Source organism: Xiphophorus couchianus, chromosome 14 (genome assembly GCF_001444195.1).
Source record: "Xiphophorus couchianus chromosome 14, X_couchianus-1.0, whole genome shotgun sequence".
In the NCBI taxonomy this organism is placed as follows: Eukaryota; Metazoa; Chordata; class Actinopteri; order Cyprinodontiformes; family Poeciliidae; genus Xiphophorus; species Xiphophorus couchianus.
In genome coordinates, this window is record NC_040241.1 from 16,538,732 (window position 1) to 16,556,941 (window position 18,210).

Below are 18,210 nucleotides of genomic sequence, written 5' to 3' on the forward strand. Positions count from 1 at the left end.
TAAAAATTAAAGTGTTTGTGGTACTAATTTGGAAATATTTGCAATATTTGCACTTATTTATGACGGTAAAAGCGACTTTTTATTACTCGCTGTATAGATCATGGACTATAAGTACAGCTGTTAAGTACAAGTAAAAAAGTTTTTGACAATTTTTGAGAAAAATCTGCATTAAATTTGTTGATTTTGCATAAATTTCCACAATAATTCTCAAGGAACTGAAGGCACTGATTGATATAATTTGACAGTAAACAGATAACAACTACATTAATTTAATTGATAACATATATTTAACCACTGTTTAGTCTAGAATCTAGAGGGCCACATAAAAAGCTATGGCGGGCTTTGCACGTGACGTCACTCTCTTCGAAACTCCGCCTGCTCCTGTAAAGCCTGTCAAAAAACGCACATGTGGTGGCCTAACATCGCTTTTATTTAGTTGATTTCACTTAAAAAATGATCACATTGTGCTGCGCAGTCGGTCGACTGCACAAACAGACAAGGGTGAAAACAAAACTTGTCTTTTTATTGTATAACTTTTAACGAGGAAAGATGGACAGCAGCCGATTCGTCATTCATAACCACTGGCAGCCTTCGGTGTAACCGCGGATTTGCAGCGAACACTTTTTACAAGGTGAGAAGATTAATGTTCATATGCTTTATAAGTAAGGATGATTAGAAAGATATCAAATATTGCATTATGAAGAAGTTACGCACGTCTAACCGTTAGTAGTAACTATGGAAACAAAGCACCGCCATAACATGTATGGAAAAACTGGTTAGCGTCTCGTCTTCTGTACATTTTTAATGCCGCTACGCTGTAAGGGGAGACGCTGTTTACGACAGTGACGTAAATCGTGTGGTGGCAAGTCGGTAAATTGATCAACACATCATGAGGACCGCAGGAAGGAAGTAAAGCCTTTACGAGCAATAATTTGCTCCGATTCAAGCTCAGCTTTGCTAAGCATAAAATATAATAATACGGACAGTAGGATGGACATTTTATTAGAAATATATCACAATCTATTTAGAATACAACATTTGGGATTAGTAGTTACATTTGTGTGGGTTCCAGCACATATAGGGATAGTAGGAAACGAGAAGGCCGATATAACGGCAAAGAAGGCAATACATAATCCTATTAGTTTTACAGTTAAGATGAGTAAATCGGAAGGGAAAAGTAAAGTCAAAGAAGAGCTGATGAAAATATGGCAGAGAAGGTGGGATAAAGGGTTAACAGGAAGGTGGTTTTATAAAATTCAGGTGGCTGTAGGAAAGGAAAGAATAGGAAGAAGGAATAGGAAGGAGGAAAGAATAATAACAAGGTTAAGGTTCGGTCATACAGGGCTTAATTATTCACTTTTTAAAATACAAAAGCATAAAACTGGAAAGTGTGATTATTGTGAGAAGTCTGAAACAATAGAGCATGTTATTTTAGAGTGTTGTAAGTATGAAGAAGAGAGAAGATGCATGCTGAGAGAGTGTGTAGGTATTAAAGAAAGGTTTAATTTAATAGAATTTTTGAGGAGAGATTTCGGGAGTAGACATATTCAAATAATTATTCGGTATCTTAAAAAACAAAGCTATTTCATAGGATATGAGTAGAGCAAGTTGGGTGTGAATGTGTAAAGAATATCAAAGAGGGGTATATAAAGCTATAAGCAAGTTGGATAATATAAGCAGGTGTGTATGTGTGGGGGTATGTTTAATCAGGAGTTAATGGAGGGAAAAGGTAGAAAGTGTAAGTTTATAGAGTAGACCATCTCGAACCACACTCCATACTGGTAAGTGGCGGTAAAGCTACTGTAAGTTTGTTGCCAACCGCCAATAAATACCAAGAAGAAGAAGAAGAAGAGGACCGCAGGAAGTACGGGTCGGTTTCTAAGCTAGCTGTTTCAAGCTAGGAAATATCGCACCCAACCAGGTGTGTTCAGAAACAAATTAGCTTAACTCGAACAAGAAGAAGCTATGAATAAACTGACAAGAACAACTTCAGACCCTCATTTTCGACGTCCATCATGGCGCTTTGAATGATTAAGTGACGTAGTTGCAAAGGGTCTATACTTGGCCTATGGCTAGTGTTGACTTCGAATTCTTAAGTAACGTTACATGAAGACGAGCGTAACCATGGAGATGTTAACTGTAGCGTATTGTTAGCCTATGAAAGACTTTTAAAAAGAACGGTAACATTGATTTTTAGAGCAGTTCCTGTACAACAAAAGCGTTGGCTAACGAGTCCAAACTGTTTTTGAAAATCAAAAACTAAAATCAACAGTAGTTTTGTTTCTTAAATCCTCCAAAATTGTTATTTTTGTCACAGTGTTATTTTTGCTAGCAGGATTTTATGGATGACTTGATTATTCTAGATACATTAGATGTTTGAAACTAGGGGTTACCTTGATATTTTGTGAGGAGTTTTCAAATAATACTAGATATTTAATTGATTAACTTGGAAGACTCATACCAGATGCTAAATAGTGAATGTTATCTGAATTATGTTTGCTTAGACTGCTGAACATTTCTGACCTGGATATGGAGAACTGCTTGATCTGACATAGGGAAAAATCTGAGTGGAATACACAAAGGAAACTACTGTTATTGCCAGCCAGGTAAGAATATTTATTTAACATTTTTTATTGGTAAGCACTACAAGCCATTAGCATTCAATTTGGTAACCTACTAATCTGTGAAATACAGTACACCAAACCTGAACTCAACATGTTCTCAGTCACCCTAAAGAATCGACTTGACAGTTTATGTCAATGTGCACGGGTAAGAGATTATTTTAAACAGTGTATGTTATGAAAGTAGATAGCCAATTCACATTTTAAATGTATTGTTAGGCTCCATATCTAATCCAAGAAAATCTTTGTTCATGTATGAACCCCCCCCCCCCCCCCCCACAAACATCTTTTCCTTTAGGAAATATGGTGGTAACTATATTTATAGAGAATAATCTGATATGATGATATGGGGTTGTAATCAACCACATAAAGCCTCCTGTTCCTCCCTTGCTGAATTAGATCATCTTCATCTTAATAATTCCTCTGTTTACTTATCCAGATTATCCTTTTGAATGATAAAACCTGATCATTTGATTTCACTGTTTCTGTTTGCAACAGGACAGGTGCTTAATTTACTGTGAAAAAAAAAAAAAAATTGTTTTCTGCGTGACCTCCAGAGTTGCAGACAGGAAATTTGCTGACGTACTACTGCAAACACCCGATAAAATCTGTTCTTTAGCTCATAAATTTGAGAGAAAGAAAAGTCACAGTTTCAGTTAAAAGTGACAAACATAAAATTTTGGTTTTTGAATCTCCCAAAGAAAGTTGAATTTGTTTAAACATTGTAAAAAATAAAATAAAATAAAATTTAAAAAAAGGTCAAAATGTACAAAATTGCTAATGTTGATTTAGCTCTGGCTTCCAAAACCTGAAAATTGCCGGTCTGAATTCTGAGAATGAATAGAATTAGTTTTAAGAGTTTATAGGCATTTACAAAAAAATCATACATATTTAAAGTGTTGCATGATGTTACATGTAGTATAAAATGGGTCTCATGGAGCTTTCAGAAAAAGATACAGAGTATGAAAGAGCACTGATGTTTTTCTGATGTTCGAGCAAAAACAACTCTCATAGTAGAGAAAAGCTAAAAATAAAACTGAGTCACTTTAAAACATATTCAGTTATAATTTAATTAATCTGAACACTAGCTTTGTTCCATAAATCCTCAGAGAGATGCTGCATTTTGTCACAATGGGTTGGCGCTTTGCTAGTGTTAGCTTAGCTTTGAATAGCAAAACTGAAAACCTTAGCTTTGCCTACGACATTAGTTTAACGCGGCTTTCAAAACTTAGTCAAAACAGTTAACTGAGTAAATGTTTGTAAAATATTTTTGAATATGTCATTTGTAAAGCAATTTGAACTGAATTGTTATTGAAATACAAAGAAACTTGATTAAAAAAAACTTGGTTTGTTTTAGTGGAACCATCTAACAACGTTGTACATTTAATCTGCTTGACTTTTAAAGTATTTTAGTATTTTACATATTAGGGCTTGAATGTATCACAGAAGAACAAAATGTTCTGCCCAAATTTTATGGTTAGAAATATGAAATAAAACAAGTTAGCATTGATTAGTCACATCATTGAAGAGATCTATGCATTTTAGCTCAGCTGTTTATTAGGGGAAAAAAACACACAAAAGATCTTGTGACTTTATTTTTTACCTTTTCTTGGTTGTTTTCCTTAAATACTTCATTAATGTTAGGCAATTAGAACTTTTAGTTATCAAATATTTTGTGTAGTGCAATTAATAAAATACATTAAATTTCCATCACTGCGCTTCACAGAAATTTGTACTTATCTCAGAGCTCACACTAAACAAAACCGCTAATTAGCAGTGGCACACATGACCAAAAACTCATCTTAAAACTTAATGGATTTGTTCCAAAACCAGATAAATTGACTTTAAGAAAATTTTTTGTTACATTATAAAGTCTGCACATGAAGCCCAGAGAAACACAGCTTGTACTGTGAAGTCTGACAAGCAGCCATGCGCGTTGTTTGTGAACAAATATCATTGTTCATGGAATTTGGGGTCGACGCTCACGCCCTTATAGATGATTTATGCACTGAGTGAAGGGATGGGGGAGGATAGATGGGCAAATTTCATCTGGCTATAGAGAGCTTCAGCTCAGCAGGCCTTGAGAAGGCTTAAACATAAGCAGGATGGGTGCCAGGTCCTCTCCTCGGCCATTGTGCTTTAATTAACCTACATGGAGCTGACTGCTAAAATGTGCAGTGATAGATAAGGCTTCTTGGATGATTGATTTATTTACCACACATGCTGGTGATTTCCATAAAATTAGTGCTCCCATTACGAGCCATATGGACCACAAACGTCATTAATGCACAACGTATGTATGGCCACGAATTTACAAACCATATACATATAAGGCATATTTGGTGGAAACTAGTAATTATGAATCTGGAAAAGCCATCACTGCCTCGGTAATGGTAAATATTCTAAAGGAGGGTGGATGCATGACTTTCTGGGACTTTTCTGGCTTTGTGAAGTGAAGTCTGGCACAGGCCCAGCGCTGGTCGGAGGCTGTGATTGCTGCCGAACATCTCCATCAGAGAGCACTAGAAGGTAACGCTGGGATTAAAATGGGCACTGCTGGCACATGCAGGCGGGCAGGGGGCTTCTCTTTTTTTTTTTTTCTCCACTAGGCCATTGTTCCATATGTGCTCCACCTGCGCCTCTCAGAGCCTCGCGCCAAGCACACGGCCAGCAGGCTCTACCAACCTTGATGATTGGAAGTTGCCATAGCTACGCTGGAAGCTGGTGCTGGAAATGAGTGTGGAAAGGGGGTGAGGCGCTGTAAATCTCAACATGCTATTTTTTTAATTTAGGAAATTGGCAAAGGAAGTGTAGTAAATGAATCGCCGTTAATAATAATTCACATATGGGACAAAACACAATTAGGGCTGTTTTTGGCTACAGGCGAGGAGGAAAGCGGCTCCCTCTAAAATGTGATCTCATCTCATCAAAGGCACTTCAGCTTTCCCAGTAGTCCTGATTGAGGAGATGGAACGACTCTGTCTCCTAATGATGTTTATGGAAATAATATCACTGGAAATTATTGTTGGACACAAAGAGCAGCGAGATGGAGACATCAATCATGCCATCATGACCCATAAGCTGGTTCCTTATCAGCTCATGAAAATGGATGGTAGCGGTGATTCAGTGCGCTGTTTATCAGACAACTAACAGAAAACTCAAATTTATTTTCCCCCCTCTGGGAAGCATACCCTCTTCTCAACGCTGTTTTGTTTCATAAGTCTTTTTTTTTTTTTTCCCATAAATCGTTTGGAGCGCAGAGGAAAAGGCGAGCAGCAAAGCTCACCCGTAGCTTTTAATAACACGATGGCCACCATCCAGCTTCAGATGAGGCCTGGGATTGGCTGATCTCTTCACACCCTGGCACCTGGAGCAGCTAGAAGACTGTGTGTGTGTGTGTGTGTGTGTGTGTGTGTGTGTGTGTAGGGGTGCACTGTCAGTGTGTGTGAGAGGGTGAGGGGAGAGAGAGGGTAAAAGAGGCTTTTATTGGTGGCTGCACTACTGGAGGCGTGACATGACAGGAATCAAAAGGCCCTCACCTGCAACCAAGTGCGAAGAAAAATCATTAAAATGGTTTCAGCCCAAAAGCTTTTTTGCATAAAATCTGGAAAAAAAAAAAAATTCTATAACATTTTCAGCTCAACATTCAAAGTTGGTGTAAAAAACTGTTTGGTCTGTATCGAGTGTTTTCCCCCTTTCTAATCGCTTCTGTTTTTCCCTCCTTTTTTTGGCACAGTCAAGTGTTTCTGATTGTCAAAACATTTAATTTTGGACAAAGATAACCTGAGTGAATACAAAGTTCCCAAATGATTATTTAATTTACCCAGGGAAATGGATAAATTGCAATCCAAGGCAACCTGTTCCTCTATAATATATGTAATTGCTCCCCAAAATGTATTAATTGTACCACTTTAGTGGGAATACCTGCCATCATCATTACAATAAATGGCAATTAATTTATTTACATTGCTGTGGAAGAATACTTGGCCCACTCTTCTTTTCAGAATTGTTTTTTTCAGCTACATTGGAGAGTTTTTAAGCATGAAGTGCTTCTATAAGGTCCCGTCAGTCCAAAACTTTACTAGTTCACCCTAAAAGCCTTCGCTTTACTTCATTCGCCTTCACAGAATTCATAGTTCCATCAGTTACAGCATGTCCAGGTCCTGCAGCAGAAAAGCAGAACCAGACCATCATACTGCCACCACATTGTTAAACAGCTGGTATGTTCTTTTCTGAAATCCTGTGAGAAGATTTTATACACCATCCGAAAAGTGCAGCTTCTGCCTCAATAATCCACAGAACATTTTCCATAAAGTCTTGGCTCATTAAGATGTTTTTTTTTTTTTTTGGCAAATGCAAGACGGTGCATTTCTGTTATTTTTGGTCAGGAGTTATTTTGATTTAGGAATGCCTCCATGACTCCCAGTGTTGTCCTGTCTCCTGTTGAATCATGAATGTTGACTAAGTGAGGGTTACCGTTCTTATTTGATGTTGTTCTGGGTTCTTTTTATTGACCTCATTGCTGATATGCTCTTGGAGTAATGTTGGTAGGCTGGACACGCTTGGGGAAGGTTGTTTCATGTTTTCTTAATTTGTGGTTCTCTGGAAACTTCAGGCCTTAAGGCCCACACACACCGCTTCCATCCGACTCTTTACACTTGGATCCGACGTTTTTGTCCTGACTCGGTACCTGTACGAATCAACTCACTTGCAAGATCAAGTATTCTTGTGAGAGTATGTACCGGTAGCCTGAACCAGCCCCTTGTTCTACACTTTGCTTTGTACAGAGGGTCTGGACCTTTTGACTATTGAGAAACGATTGCTTGCTGGAGATGTGAACTCTGTTTAAGTTTTACCCAATTGCTAACGTTTGCCCATGGCGTATATACTATGTCAGTTGGATGCTAGGAAGCTTACCGGAAATTGCAAACGCTGTACACAACCATCATCCATTGCAAAGAGAGTAGTGTTGAGCCAAATGAGGCGGTTGTTGATGTTAGTTCAATATTTGGAAGCGTGGCCAACATGGACCGAATGGCTTTGTTTAGCCATTGCTAACGCTACAAACAAACTACGATTCTAAAACAGTGCACAAAATCAACGTCATCGCTCACAACTTCTTCTGTTCGCTGATTGGCTCCGTTGAAATTCTACAAGACAAATCCACTTCAACGGGAGAAATACCAGATAGAGCACTGAAGAGAGATGAGAATTGGGTGTAATTACGTAGGAAGGCAATGGCCAGGCTAATGTACCAGAAATCTCACCTGCATAAGCACAAACCGGACCGGCAGTAAAAATCAAACCTGCTCAAGCAAAGTCATCGTTTCACTCTTTCATCTTTTTCTGTATTTCTGAGGTCCCGCCATGGATAACCACACTGCTGCTTTTGTGGGTAAAAAATCCTAGTTTGTGTTTTCCCCCAAAGCAGATGTGTTTTACTTTGCCACACTCATGACATTCTCGTCAAATTGCTGCCTAGTCGGACAGTCGGAGACGTAGTTGCAGGGAATTGTTGGCGGTCTGCGAGGCCCCATTAACTTTAACATGGATCCAGTGTGTCTTGGCCTTTAAAATGGCTTTGTAACTCTTTCCAGACCCATAGATGTAAATGTTTCTCATCTGTTCCTGAAATTGTGGGGTTCTTTTTAGACTTAGGTATGTTATGTTTTAAGATCTTGCAGTGGTTTCAAACTGCATTCCTCGACTGCCAGAGTCCCATAACTTTTAGATGTGTCCATTGTCCTTCACACTTGAATTAAATGGTGAAACTGCTTCACTAGCATGCAGTCAGGCTTTGCAGGAGTCTGCTAACGAGCTAATATTAGAGCCAGGTGTGGTGAAGCAGAGAAACATATAAAATTTGCAAGACACCAACCCTTAAGGACTGGAGTTTGAGACCACTGTCTTATAGCCTACTTCATTTTGACATAGATGTTATATTTAAGTGATTTTTTAGGTCTGACAGTAACAAATCCTAATTATGGGAAGTTGTATTGCTCTCCGATTTCCAATTAGATGTGGATAACCAGTAAATTTCTGTTTTAGCAGGGCAGAGATCTTGTTGATATCCCCTAAGAAATTAGATTATCATTTAAAAACGCTGTTTGTATTTATTCTGTTTGTTTACGTCTGGTTGTGAAATTTGTTGATCTGAAATTCTTTGGTATGACAATCAAACAAAACCGGAGAAATCTGTAAGGGGTTAAAGACTTTTCCACAGCATTGTGTGTTTAAATGAGACTAACAAATCTGCTCGGCTAAAATAACCCAAGTGTTTGTGTATGATTAGTACCTCTTTCCGAAAGCGGCTGTGCAAATATGATATGTACATTTGCATGCATGTCATCGTTGATTTCGGCATTAATCCATAAACCAAACTGAACTGAGAGCAGACTGGATTGTGTGTTTGATTTGTTCAGCTGGGCATTTTGGGTTACGATCACCACACAGATAAAGGCTGATGTAAGATTTATTTTATTTTTTTAATTCTGGGGTTTGCAATTTTTGCTCCGAGTTTGTTTTTGTTTTGTTTCCTGGTCCGGATGTGACCTTTCCGAGCGATTGGAAATGCAGAGCAGCAACAGACAAACTGACCTGCGGTGGAATTAGCCGCTGCTCCTTTCGTCTCCGGCAAACCCGACAGCTTGAACACGCCTGGGCGCTGCCTCACAAAGGCGCTCTGCGGAGGAGGCCTATTAATCTTCCCAAAGCCTCAAAAAGCAAAGAGGCCAGCGAGGGCCCCCGAGTCTGGTGCCCGGGGCCCACAGACAGGGGTGCTTGGCAGGCTCTGTTTGGTCAGTTTTGACCCACTGTCAAATGGCCAGAGGTCATAGAGGGGCGCAGGATGGAGTAGTTATGCCTTTTAGCAGATGCTGGACTGCGATAAGGTCAGAGGATCATTCCTGGTGTTCAGGGCCTTCACATCACTCAGGATTTATCTGCTGTTTCTCGATCAAAAAGGAGTAAGGAAGTAATCAGGAAACCTGTGTGGCTGTTTTCATCCTTCACTGTCTGTTTAATTAGAATCTACATTAGGAGACGTGTAATGAGTTTGATCTCTTGATACACAAGTAGCGCAAAAATAAGCCTGCCCGCTAGAATCTTGAAATGATGGTAATTGCTTGCAGGCTCATGCATTTCTTTCCATCCATCCATCCATCCATCCGTAGTTACTAGTGTTAACAACTTGTGTGAATGCAGCAAAAGAACACACCAACCTTAGCTAATTGTTTGAAACTATTTTTTCACTTTGGTTGTATTTTCTCTAACATCCATCCATCCATCCATCACTTTAGTTTAATGGTTTCCAGGTCAGGGCAGCACGCAGCGATACACCATTGACATCATAATGCATGAAGTACACTGAGATGTTAACATTTGGATAAAATCTGTTTGCCTTACATTACTGACTGACTTTTTTTTTAAATGGCTGAATAAATAATCTCTTCTCAACAAAGGTACCTGTTGCATGAACAAAGGAAACATACAGGAAGCAGAAAAACTTTGCTTCACAAAAGATTCACAATGGTTCACAAGAGTTCAGATATATCCCAAACTGAAACCCTTACAAGTCATTTGCAAAACTCTCCCACAAACAAACAAACAAATCTGTTACATGGGAAATTTAAAAAGGCGCCATAAATAAGTTGAATAAGCGTAAATAAAACAATGCTGAAGTATCTCTTGGTTCAGTATCAGCATTCAGTCTTCTTCAGTTAAGCACTCCTGGTTTTCATTATTGGGTTACAGCTGAAGTTTGCAGACAGGTTACCAAACAATCAAAATACTCTCATTGTACAAAAGTAGCTGTCAGATTTAAAAAGCTGCATAACATATTTGTCTCCCTGTCTGATACTGAATCAGACTAATCTTTTCGTGTTTTAGGTCAGTCAGGATTAGCAAAATCACGTCTCTTTGGTAAGTAGAATAACAGGAAATAGAAGAGGGTTTTAATTTTTTAATCTCTTCAAATTCTGTTCTTCTGTACTTCACAGTTGGTTTTTCTCATCTTCGATGCGTTCCCTGTTTTTCCTCCACTTCAATTTTAGTTTCATTAGACCATGTCTCCAAATCTTGTATCTAGTGCGTATATCTTATTGCACAAAACCAGCTGAAAAGTAACTTATCATCAAGATATAGAAGCTTGTTTTAAGTCAATTTCTTGATATTTTTGAAAGAGTTCTAGTTCCACTGGCAGATAAATTAATTTTAACACGTGAAAAATATCTTATTATAAGTGAAATAATCCGCAAATGAAACTAGTACTTTTTTTATCAATATCAAGGAATTATTGACTTAAAATAAGCTTCAATGCACTAATGATGAGTTACTGTTAAGCTAGTTGTGTCTTCATTCAAAAGTACTAAGATATACGCACTAGAAACTAGACAAAAATAGTTTGGTGTTTTTGCAGTGTTCCAGAACCCATCTCGTTGTCTGAATAAGTTTCTCAAGGGTTCAGAGGTGTGGGATATTTTCACAAACACGATAGACTAATGTCAATATCTGTAACTGTTAGACGTTTTGAAGTAGCTTACTATATGCTCAGTGTTTAAAACATGAGAAGAGAACTGTCCTCTTTATGAGAAACATGTAAACTCTGCATAAATCATAGCTAAAAGCAAGCAAAATACCACAGCTGTCTTAATTTATCAGCGAGGTCCATACTGAAACATTGAATTTTGTCACTCGCATGATGATCTTTCCATATGTGGTTTGGCCACATTCCCAGTTAAATACCAGTTAATAAAGATGCTGCTTAAATTGAGAGGAAGACGACAAATACTAAAATGAAATTTCCTGATGTGTTAATATGCACTGCAAGCGGGAAGCATTTTATATTCGGTTTCATATCTGCCAAATAAACACACTGAGGCGCAACCATTAAACGACCCTGTTATTTTGTTGGAGCTTCAGCTGGGTCCATTTCCTCTTAAACAAACAGACCTTGCTCAGGCCTTTTTCAGAGTGTGCATAAGGACTTGTCAGAATGGATGTGCCCCGCTGCGGCGGCTGCTCCTTTCACCCCTCAGCCCGCGAACAGAAACGAACAGAGCTCCACTGTGCCTCGGCGGACATTGAAATTCTCCCGGCGTTTGTACAGTGAATTCCATTTCCGTGCCTTTTGATTCATGGGCCCTTCTCTTTTTTTTTTTCCTCTATGAAGTACCTTTTTGTCCCCTGTTTGAACTTGAGTGAAGAATTGCTCTGCAAATGGATGTTGGGGTCAGAGAAAAGAGGTGCACTGGATGACTTGAGAAGGAGGAGGGGGTTCTGTGACAGATGGGGCAATGCTACAGTAATAAAGAACATTTAAAGGAAGTCTGTACAAGCTGGCCTCTTATGGCGAAGCTTTTACAGGAAATCAGCTGCGTACAAGTAAACAAGAAGTAACTTAAACTTTTGAATACATGCAATGAGCTTTGAAAGCTACTTGCTGCTTTTCTGGTTAAATATTTTCTAACTAAATACATTTGTTTTATTGTCTTATAAATGCACATTTAAACAGCCATGTCTCTCTGCTAATGTCATATAAAGTTAAACTCCACTTGTGTTGGTAATTGAGATTGTCCCTCTGTGCTTTGTAAAGCTGTTGCAAAATGTCCATACATGAAAACACTTAATCTATCTATTGATTTATCATCCTGATGATTATTGAAACCATGTATTTGTCACCTGTTGTCCACTCATCCCTGATTCATCATCCATCCACTTTCTTCCACGTTTAAAGCCTGTCCGCTGCTACCTAAATTCATATCAAACATTTTGTCACTATTATTTTAAAAACTCTGAAAAGAAAAGAGACTCTGAAGTCTAGAAGCTTAGAATTTTAGAAAAATAGTTAATTTTCACACAAGGAAATGTTTCTGGCTTTACCGACGTTAGTTGAAGATTGACCAGATTGCAGCTGATTTCGTCTGTTTGAATTCATATGCGTCCCAACGTTTTCTCTGTACTAGCACATCATGAAACTTTTGCAGTTGAAGCCTGCAAGCAGAATACGACACTTAAATGTTGTTAGCATATAGGGAAACTAGTCAGGTGGGAAAATTCAAATGGTAATTTAATTTTGTCCAGTTTAAGTTCTGAAGATTGTCATTCTTCTTTTCACCAGTTACTGCAACTTTCCTTCGTTGAGGCTCAGCAATGAGGTCAAACTCCACATTAAACAAACAGTTTTGAAACCCTTAATCTGTCTGATCTTCATCATGTTTTCTTCATCAAAGTGGTATTTCTTTGCGAAAATGTCCAAATGAGAAGATGAAAACACTTTAGAAACTGCTTCGATACGAGTCGAAAGGTGTTTGTTTATTCTTACACTCTGGTCTTCAGTCACTCTGTAAATATGATTTATTAACTTAGTTCTGTGGCTGTTTTCTTGACCATTAGTCCATTTTTTTTAACCATATTGGCACATCATGAAATTGTCAATTGCTTTTCTTTAATGAATTGCACCTCTGAGTTGTATGATCACAGTTTTACCAGTTCAACCTACTGCTAAAATATTAGAAGCCACCATTGTTTTAGATGTTTTAAGATTTAATCCTTGTCTCACTTTACTAACTAAATAAATCCAGGAGATAAAAACAATTTGCACCATTTGTTTTTGATCTGGTACTTAACATCTGTACAACTGTACCCATACTGTCTGGAAAGGTCAACTCCAAAAAGCTTGTTCTCATCCCAGTTAGGTTCATCTTGAACTGTGAGCTGCTCGTGGATTAGGGGATGAAAGAATGCCACCGACTGTGAAATTGCCTGATTTTTATCTAGGATGTTGAGGGAGCAGCTGTGCACAATCCTCTGCCCTAATCTCGAGGTTGGAGACGGGACTGGGTGAGGGAGTTTGCGTTATGCTCCTGCAAAGGTGCACAGCACAGTGGTGGTGAAGGGTCCTGTTTATGCACGCCTCTTCGACAGACTACTTATTCCTGATAAGTTAACGAATGTTTTTTCCAGCAGTATGAAAGAGGTTTAGGATATGAAGCGACAACTTTTGCTTTTTATGTTCCAGCTGATAAAGGCCATCGCCACTTAACAGATGTGTCATAACGTTATTACTGATGCATGAAGCGTTTAATCCTGCCGGTTCCAACCAAAGCCTGAAGGTGGAAAATAGAGATTGAAGAAAACAAATTGAAGAATTTGATCCATTTATGTTTAGAATTTCTGTTCATGATGCAGGACTGTAAATTTAACTTTCATTTAACTTCCAAAAGCGCTTCCAGCCCTCCATGAACGCAGATAAAAATACTTCTTGACTCAGTTCTTGCAATGTCTTGTAAAAGTATTCATAATCCTTAAATGTTGTCAAATTTGGATCATAAACTTAAGTTTGACAGGCCAAATTTGTATTATTGTTTAACTGCAGTTGGGGACCACAAATATATCAAACTGTTTTCACGATAAATGATAAACAATATGATAAATGCCCACCCATAGTGGTATCAAAATAATACAATCTGAGAATATAAGAAGGCAATTTTAGTAAACACAATAGTATTGCATTTTGGTATTGAATCTGAAATCTGGTCATCAATTTCTAGAATAAATTTCTGAAATCTATTTTTCCAGCTTAAATAAAAAAAGGGATTTGAGGTTCTGTGCTTCAGAAAACATCCGGATATTTGTGTCAAAGAGCAAACAGTACGGGTTTGTCCTGCGTTTGATTTGACTGCCTTTGAACGGCGCTGCCCACATCCAGAAACGTGTTCACCGTCGTGCCACGCATGCCAGCTGAAGCTCCCTCTGCAGCTGGGGAGGACCATCCCTCAAGGTGGATCTTGGATATTTGCATACGCTTCGATCCGAAGCCTCTCTCTCTTTTTCTCTCTCTCCCCCGCTCCCGCCACCGCTTCTGATGCTGAGATATGCTCAGCAGGCGACAGGCAAACATATGCCTGAGATGCCACAGGGTGCTGAAGCCGGATCATCTCCAAAGGCTAACTGGCAGGTCTGAGTGGGAACGGCGTTGATACATATTATTCACAAAGAGCATGGCTGAACAGAAAAATGTGCCCAGCATGTACCCAGCTGCTTTGTTGGCACGAGGTTCAGCTTCTGCCTGGGTTTCAAGACCGGGCTCTGATTTAGCCGCACATTCACCGAATTCCCCATGCGGCTCCCATCCTTTCATTCATTCATTCATTCATTCAGCCACAGGCAGGGCTCCACCAGTGAGTTAATGTCTGTATTTGTGTGAAAAATTAGTTTGAGAAATGACGGCAAGCTTGGATTTTTAACACATAGACGCAGTGGAGTCTGATGCAGCACAAAAAGGCCTCTGTGTGTTCAGACCATCCAGGTGGGAGCCGAACACAAAATCAATTCTTTGACCTTTCGGAAAACCCCTCTGTGAGCATTTTCTTTTCTTCATCACAGTAAACAAACGCAGTTTTTTCATTTTTCATCTCATTCACGGATTCATTTTGACACGTACTGGCTCTATACAAAGCACAACTGAACACATGCTTCCCGTTTGCAGCCAGACACAGCAAGAAGCTGTTCCCTGATCTTCTCACCCTCCACATGGGTGTTTCTTTCTGTAGCTGTTTACATTCATAAACATGGATGGATGGATTTTTCCATAGCTTGTCTCTTAGCCAACAGGAGGTCAGCAGGTGCTCCTGCTCACCAGATGGCTTGTTTGCCTCCACGTCACTGATGAGGAATGTTTAGAGATGTGGCTCCCTCTAGAGGGGAAACTGTGACATTTGCTTAATCTTAAATGTCAGTTTTAGGGCAATAATTTGTGCATAGTTGAATATACACTGTGCACAATTATTAGGCAAGTGACTATTTTGACCATATCATCATTTTTAGGGATTTTTTTAAAACTCCAAGCTAAATAAACCTGAATTCTTAAAGCATTGGTGTCCAAACTTTTTTTTTTTGCCATGAGGGCTAAAATTAAAGTAAAAGTATTTGAGATTTTCAATAGTAGGAATGTGTAATAATAGCGAATTAATGATAAAATGTTGACGAGGTTCAGTTCCTCCAGATAAGGGGCGTGTACTTCGGGACCACTGAAGTACATGCCCCTACACGTAGTTAGGGACCACTGATTGGTCAACTGGAATGATTGACAGGTGGCACAGGGCATTAAATGGCACATTGGACACCACTTGGTAACGGTGTGGGCTGATATTATTAAAGACGAGCTGGTTAAACCTTTTCGGGTTGAATATGGGTTCAAAATCAATTTCCAAACCTGCGGCCAGTTTTCAGAAGCAATGGTGCCAGAATAAGTCTGCATCTTTGAAAAAGAGAATATTTTTACCCAGGACAGTGATCCGTCACATGCCATCCATCCATCCATCCATCTTCTTCCGCTTATCCGAGGTCGGGTCGCGGGGGTAGCAGCTTCAGAAGGGAGGCCCAGACTTCCCTCTCCCCGGCCATTTCTTCTAGCTCTTCCGGGGGAATCCCGAGGCGTTCCCAGGCCAGCCGAGAGACATAGTCTCTCCAGCGTGTCCTGGGTCTTCCTCGGGGCCTCCTCCCGGTGGGACGTGCCCGGAACACCTCACCAGGGAGGCGTCCAGGAGGCATCCTGACCAGATGCCCAAGCTACCTCAACTGGCTCCTCTCGATGTGAAGGAGCAGCGGCTCTACTCTGAGTCCCTCCCGGATGGCTGAGCTTCTCACCCTATCTCTAAGGGAGAGCCCAGCCACCCTACGGAGAAAACCCATTTCGGCCGCTTGTATCCGCGATCTCGTTCTTTCGGTCATGACCCAAAGCTCATGACCATAGATGAGGGTGGGAACGTAGATCGACCGGTAAATCGAGAGCTTCGCTTTTTGGCTCAGCTCTCTCTTCACCACGACGGACCGGTACAGCGCCCGCTTGACAGCAGACGCTGCGCCAATCCGCCTGTCGATCTCCCGCTCCCTTCTTCCCCCATTTGTGAACAAGATCCCGAGATACTTAAACTCCTCCACTTGGGGCAGGACACCCTCCCTGACCCGGAGAAGGCACTCTACCCTTTTCCGGCTCAAGACCATGGCCTCGGATTTGGAGGCACTGATCCCCATCCCGGCCGCTTCACACTCGGCTGCGAACCGCTCCAGCGAGAGCTGCAGATCACGATCTGATGAAGCCAAAAGGACCACATCGTCTGCGAAAAGCAGAGATGAGATCCTAAGACCACCAAATCGGATCCCCTCAACACCTTGGCTGCGCCTAGAAATTCTGTCCATGAAAGTGATGAACAGAATCGGTGACAAAGGGCAGCCCTGGCGGAGTCCAACTCTCACCGGAAACGAGCCCGACTTACTGCCGGCAATGCGGACCAGACTCTGACACCGGTCATACAGGGACCTGACAGCCCGTATCAAAGGGCCCGGTACCCCATACTCCCGGAGAACCCGCCACAGGGCTCCCCGAGGGACACGGTCGAACGCCTTCTCCAAGTCCACAAAACACATGTAGACTGGTTGGGCGAACTCCCATGCACCCTCCAGGACCCTGCCGAGGGTGTAGAGCTGGTCCAGTGTTCCACGACCAGGACGGAAACCACACTGCTCTTCCTGAATCTGAGGTTCGACTATCCGACGGACCCTCCTCTCCAGGACCCCTGAATAGACCTTGCCAGGGAGGCTTAAGAGTGTGACCCCTCTATAATTGGAGCACACCCTCCGGTCCCCCTTTTTGAACAGGGGGACCACCACCCCAGTCTGCCAATCCAGGGGAACTGCCCCTGATGTCCATGCGATATTGCAGAGTCGCGTCAACCAACACAACCCTACAACATCCAGAGCCTTAAGGAACTCCGGGCGGATCTCATCCACCCCCGGGGCCTTGCCACCGAGGAGCTTTTTAACCACCTCGGCGACCTCGTCCCCAGAGATTAGAGAGCCCAACCCAGAGTCCCCAAGCTCCGCTTCCTCAGTGGAAGGCATGTTGGTGGGATTGAGGAGGTCTTCGAAGTACTCTGCCCACCGGCCCACAACGTCCCGAGTCGAGGTCAGCAGCACACCATCCCCACTATAAACAGTGTTGGTACCGCACCGCTTCCCCCCCCTGAGACGCCGGATGGTGGACCAGAATCGCCCCGAAGCCGTACGGAAGTCTTTCTCCATGGCCTCTCCAAACTCCTCCCACGCCTGAGTTTTTGCCTCAGCAACCGCCCGAGCCGCATGCCGCTTCGCCCGCCGGTACCCATCAGCTGCTTCCGGAGTCCCACAGGCCAAAAAGGCCCGATAGGACTCCTTCTTCAGCCTGACGGCATCCCTCACCGAAGGTGTCCACCAGCGGGTTCGAGGGTTGCCGCCGCGACAGGCACCGACAACCTTGCGGCCACAGCTCCGATCGGCCGCCTCGACAATGGAGGCACGGAACATGGTCCACTCAGACTTCCATGTCCCCCACCTCCCCCGGGACGTGTTCGAAGTTTTGCCGGAGATGGGAGTTAAAGCTCCGTCTCACAGGGGATTCCGCCAGACGTTCCCAGCAGACCCTCACAACACGTTTGGGCCTGCCAGGTCTGACCTGCTTTCGCCCCCACCACCGGAGCCAACTCACCACCAGGTAGTGGTCAGTGGACAGCTCCGCACCTCTTTTCACCCGAGTGTCCAAGACATACGGCCG

At 41.5% G+C, this 18,210-nt stretch overlaps 1 long non-coding RNA gene across 2 annotated transcripts in view; it reads left to right on the forward strand.

Moving 5' to 3' along the window:
- The first annotated feature begins 1,850 nt into the window (after positions 1-1,850).
- LOC114157057 (uncharacterized) overlaps positions 1,851-18,210 on the forward strand; it is a 34,711-nt gene continuing 18,351 nt past the window's right edge. Inside the window, exons 1-2 of one of the 2 annotated variants that reach the window (XR_003598081.1) lie at positions 1,851-1,921; positions 2,505-2,606. This is a non-coding gene — a long non-coding RNA (uncharacterized LOC114157057). Of the gene's footprint in view, positions 1,922-2,078; positions 2,181-2,504; positions 2,607-18,210 lie in introns of those variants that run through there. The other variant, XR_003598082.1, reaches the window with a different exon arrangement.